We start from the raw sequence: 4,949 nt of genomic DNA, 5'->3' as shown, positions 1-4,949 counted from the left end.
GGAAGACGGGCTGAGAAGTCACAACGACCGATAGAGACAAAATGCTGGCAAGGAACAAAACACAAAAGGACAGGGAAGAAACCCCTGGAGGAACACTCAACAATGAGAGGCAAGACCTGAAGGCAAAGCCTGAGCAATGGGCAAAAGAGATATTGGCAGAATGGATCAAGGATGCTAAATCAGAGCAGTGGCGTTGCGCTGCAACATCACACCACGAACCAATACACCCTTGACCGCCGTGCTGACGCCTCGAGCGGTGCAGTGCAATTCAAAATACAGAGTCACAGAACACAAGACAGTCTCCACAGGCAGGCAGTACAAATACAGAGCGGCGCAACGCAGGACGGAGCCACATACAGAGCGGCGCAAGGCGAGACGGAGCCACATACAGAGCGGCGCAAGGCGAGACGGAGCGCAGGCCCATACAACACAAGACAGTCTCCGCTGGCAGGCGGTACAAGGACAGAGCGGCGCAACGCAAGACGGAGCCACATACAGAGCGGCGCGACGCGGGACGGAGCGCAGGCCCATACAACGCAAGACAGTCTCCGCTGGCAGGCGGTACAAGGACAGAGCGGCGCAACGCAATACCCAGTCAAAGACAGGGCTGCGCAAGGCAATACAACACAGACCGCTACAAAACGAGATGTCTCAGACGATGGTCAAACCCAATATCAATTAGAGCTAAGCAATACAATACCAGAACAACGGGTGTGTGAGAAGCTAGGCTTTAGGACACAAGCCCCTAAGCATGCAGGGATGAAACACGGTATCAAACTTCAATTGATGTGGAAGTTTGTAGAGCGCAGCTGTGAGTACAGCGCTGACCACCTCCACAAAGGCGACCTTGCAGAAACAACTCTGATGCAAAACACACTTTAAGCTCCGATCATGAGGTGAGAAACGCTTGATGGCCTGTATTCCAAAGCGACGAGGCATTACGGACCCCGCGGATGCTCGCCGAGGTGCGCGCCGAGCTCGTGGGGCGGAACGGAGAGACCTGCCGTAAGGCACCGTACACAAGAAAAAATACAGATAATGCAAATGACACTGCAACACAGAGAGGCCAGAATGTTTACATCCAACAGAATGGACCTGGGACCCCTATCTTGTCCCTAGACTCAAGGCAGACTAAATAGCCCTCTCCGCAGCCCTGATATTAAACCCCCTGCTGGCCCATGCCCCAACCACCGTTTTTGGCCCTTAAATTACCTTTGAGAGAGCAGGATCCAGATTCCCTCCTCATGGGGAACAGGTCATTTAACCGGGACGCTCCCCCATCCGCCGGGTTGCTCTTCGTCCCTCGCGAGACAGAGCGTCGCCAGTCGCCGACGTGCCGCCCTGCGTCGACCTCCTCTGCGACGAAGCCCTCCTTGAAAATGCCTTCCTCTCGCCCATCCCTTTTCCTCAGCTGCTCGGAGTCGGATTCTTCGGTCTGCCGTGCCGAGGCCTGACCACCACCTGTAAAACTCAAATGACCGGATATGATTTTAGCTACGTCTATAATATGACACCTTAGAAAACTTCTACGTCAGCACACCTGTCATCGCTCACCTCACTTAAGATTGCTCTGGTGTGGATATCCTGTTCACGCAGTGATTCGTGCCTAGAAAATACAACCAGAAAAGCACGAACTAGTCAGACTCACCAAGAGATGTGCCGATCCGCTGAATCCGGCGCTCCTCTCTCCTCTTCCGGCGGCCTTTGACGCACGGCTTGTCGCCCAGCATCTGAAAAACCCAAACAAACCGTGAAAGGTACGGCACTGGCCGCCGACCGGTAGCTTGACGAGACCGAAAGGTCTGTCATCTTTTTGCATAAGCCTTCTAACTACAGCTAAAACAAACAGAGAAGAGATACCAAACCCCAAATATTGAGCCCCACATATACAAACTAAGGCATATGCGAGATTCAACCCGCTCAACTACCACACAAACGGCTAGTCCCAGAAGGCCAGAGTACAGCTTCTGGTACCTGCCAGGACAATGAAACTATGACAGCTGTCTACAGATACCTGCCCAGAGATGGACTGTAGCATCTTCACCAAAAGAATCTGGTCAGATCAACATTTTACCACTACACTGCGAAGCTACGCTACCAGTCTTTACCATTGCTACACCCCTGGGGGAGCAGCTCCAACCCCGACACGGCACACAGACACGGCCAACGTAACCGTGAGACGCGAGAAGGCCGCGAGCGAGAACGGCTACCGTAGCGAACATAACGCTGACAAAGAAGCCCTACGGCACCGCAACATTGCGGATGCTCTATAGCGGTCCCGGGAAAGAGGTGACGGCTGTGGCCGGCAAGAGAAAGCAACTGTCAAAACCAGAACGACAGACACATGAGAAGCCGGGTTTTAAGATCTAAGACCGTTAAAGATGTGGGGATGAAACCTTAGAAAAGAACTCGGGGTAAACATAATGCTCAGTGGAGCTGCAGGCAGCACGTGGCTTGCGCTGCAAGAGACGTCCGCTCACAAACATCTACAGCACAATGCACACCAAACAGATCTATGCTTTAAGCTACAAGTGCAAGAGAATAAGGGCTTGATGAGCACAATATCGATGAGTGCAGACATTCAAGACTCATGAGATCTAATAAGGTACCCGCTGATCACAAAAAGCAGCGGAGGCATCAAGGCCTGAGGAAGGTATGGTGTAGAGCATCAGACAGACAACACAACCTACGCAACACAACCACGCGCAGGCTGGCACTGCCCTGCCTGGCACATTCTAGCATGGTGCTGACAAGTAACCCGCTCCCTTTGGCTACCCAAAGGCGACTGCTCCCAGACAGCCCTCTCCCATACGGTAACTTTAAAAGCCATCCCTTGCAACTCCCAAACTTGTCCTGACCTACCTTGTTACAGCGCTCTTCTCCCCTCCTCTGCCACTCTTCAGTGTGCATCCAGCATGTTCACACCTGAAAAAAGAAACCAGGTTATTACACAAGTCACCCAGATGCCAGGAGAGGGGCAAACAATTCCAGAGTGGGCATATCGACCCACTAACCACACACGCGCATTGCTATTCCACCTAACCCTGACTCGACACCCCTGGACAGAGCAGCTCCATGCCCAAGACACACACACACACACACACACACGCAGGACGAGACTACACAGAACGCTACAAACAATGCAGCTCACAAACGAGAGAAAACTCTCAGCGAGAAGAAGGACTCCCGGACCGCAGAGGCTGCCAAGCAAGACGACCTGCAGGGCGCGACGGCCAGGCGAGGAAGCTCTATGGCAACCCCAGAAAAGAATGGACCGTTATAAGAAGTTACGGTCGAAACCTGGGTGAGGGATGCAGCAAGAAGCCTGTCTTCAAGACCTAAGAACGTAAGGATGCGGGGAGGAAGCCCCAGTCCCTGAAAAGGGATGGCTGGAGAGCAGAGCTCCCGACGCAGCCGGGGATGAGGCTGCAAAAAGACGACCCGCCGGAAGCTTCCGACACGCAAGACCTATCCGTGCCGTAAGCTTGCAAGGCAAGCAAAGAAGCACCCCCGTTGGCACTATGCCAATGAATACAGGCATTCGAGAGCCTAGGGACGGCGCCCGAGAAGCACGCCGCGCCCCTTGAGCGCAAGGAGGGCATCGAGACCCGAGGAAGGGCTAAGACACAGACAACGAGACACACAGACATAACACAGGCTGGAACTGCCCTGCCCGTCAGAGTCTAGCTTGGTGCTGACAAGTAACCTGCTCCCTTTGCCCATCCAAGGGAGGCCGCTCCCAGACAGCCCTCTCCCCTGCGCTAACCATAAAACCCCCAAACTTGCCCCCTCCTCATCCCACTCCCTCCCCGGCCACGGTCCCTCAACTTAGCTTTCAGAGGGCCGGCGATCTCGAACCATCCACAACAAACAACGTGCACGTCGGCTCACTGGGATGTTCCAGCAGTCGCCTGGTTCCTCTTCGTCACCTGCAGTAAAAAAAAAAAAAAAACACCCACACCAAAAAAACCCCACACAAACAAAGCAGTGCCGTCAGTCAGCATCGCACCAGCCGACACCAAACTCGCCCACAACACCCCCCCTCCTCAAAACGGCCACGTCTTTCCACTCACCTGCTCGGTCCAGAGACGGACCCTGCAGCTGTCGCGTGTGGCACCTAAGACACCAAGAGACAAAAAATTACTCCTACGTTTCCGAGAAGTCGCCGCTCCCACAGTCGCCCTCACCGTTCCTCCAACTCACCTCAAATGGGCATCCGGTCCCAAAGGTGGCCACACAGCACCTGCAAAACCAGAGGGAAACGCTCAAACTAGGTGCCGTATAGTGCTTTGCTATTAGACACCGACAACCGCCTCACCTTCTCGGACCGCTCGTCGGCACGCGGCTTCGCCCCTCCGAGGCTCCCTGCGGCACCTGCAAAAAACAAAGCAAGAGGCACACGCTGAGACAGCGCCCAAAACCGCAGCCTGCCCGCACCAATTCCTACCGCCCCCTCCTTTACCTCTGCCGCTCATCCTCGCCACCTCTGCCATTTACACGTTGCCATGCTGACACTTGCGCCCCCCCTGGAAAACACAAACAAAGGATACCTGTATCTTAATCACCAACGCGACAGCTGAAAAATAAACTGCCATACTTCAGCGCACTGGTCGCTGCTCACCTGGCCCGAGTCAGCACCAGCACTGATATGCTGCTTGGCTCATTGCTGCACACCTTCACAATAAAAAAAAAAAAAAAAAAAAGAGCCATATACACAAATTTGAAGGTAGTCATATAGCCACCAGCCACATCTTCCCTCCCACACCACCGGCCGACCCACCTCCTTACGGCGTTCTGCTCGCCTCCTCTGCCGCTCTTTGGTGCGCACCTTCTCTCTCTGCATCTGAAAAAGAAAACCCCAAATTACTAAACAAGTCACCTGGATGCTGAAGAGCGATAGCCAAACAGTTCCAGAGCTCTTATTCCCATTTAGGAATACCATCCAGAGT

At 53.8% G+C, this 4,949-nt stretch overlaps 1 long non-coding RNA gene across 1 annotated transcript; it reads right to left on the bottom strand.

Moving 5' to 3' along the window:
• Positions 1–1,229: 1,229 nt before the first annotated feature.
• Positions 1,230–3,094, bottom strand: LOC129214420 (uncharacterized). Its single transcript, XR_008579685.1, has 3 exons — positions 2,863–3,094; positions 1,555–1,606; positions 1,230–1,461 (listed from the first exon to the last, which is right to left on the bottom strand). It is a non-coding gene; the product is annotated as an uncharacterized LOC129214420 (long non-coding RNA).
• Between the last annotated feature and the right edge of the window lie 1,855 nt (positions 3,095–4,949).

This window comes from Grus americana, chromosome 17, assembly GCF_028858705.1.
Source record: "Grus americana isolate bGruAme1 chromosome 17, bGruAme1.mat, whole genome shotgun sequence".
Classification (NCBI taxonomy): Eukaryota; Metazoa; Chordata; class Aves; order Gruiformes; family Gruidae; genus Grus; species Grus americana.
This window is presented reverse-complemented; position numbering and strand designations above follow the sequence as displayed.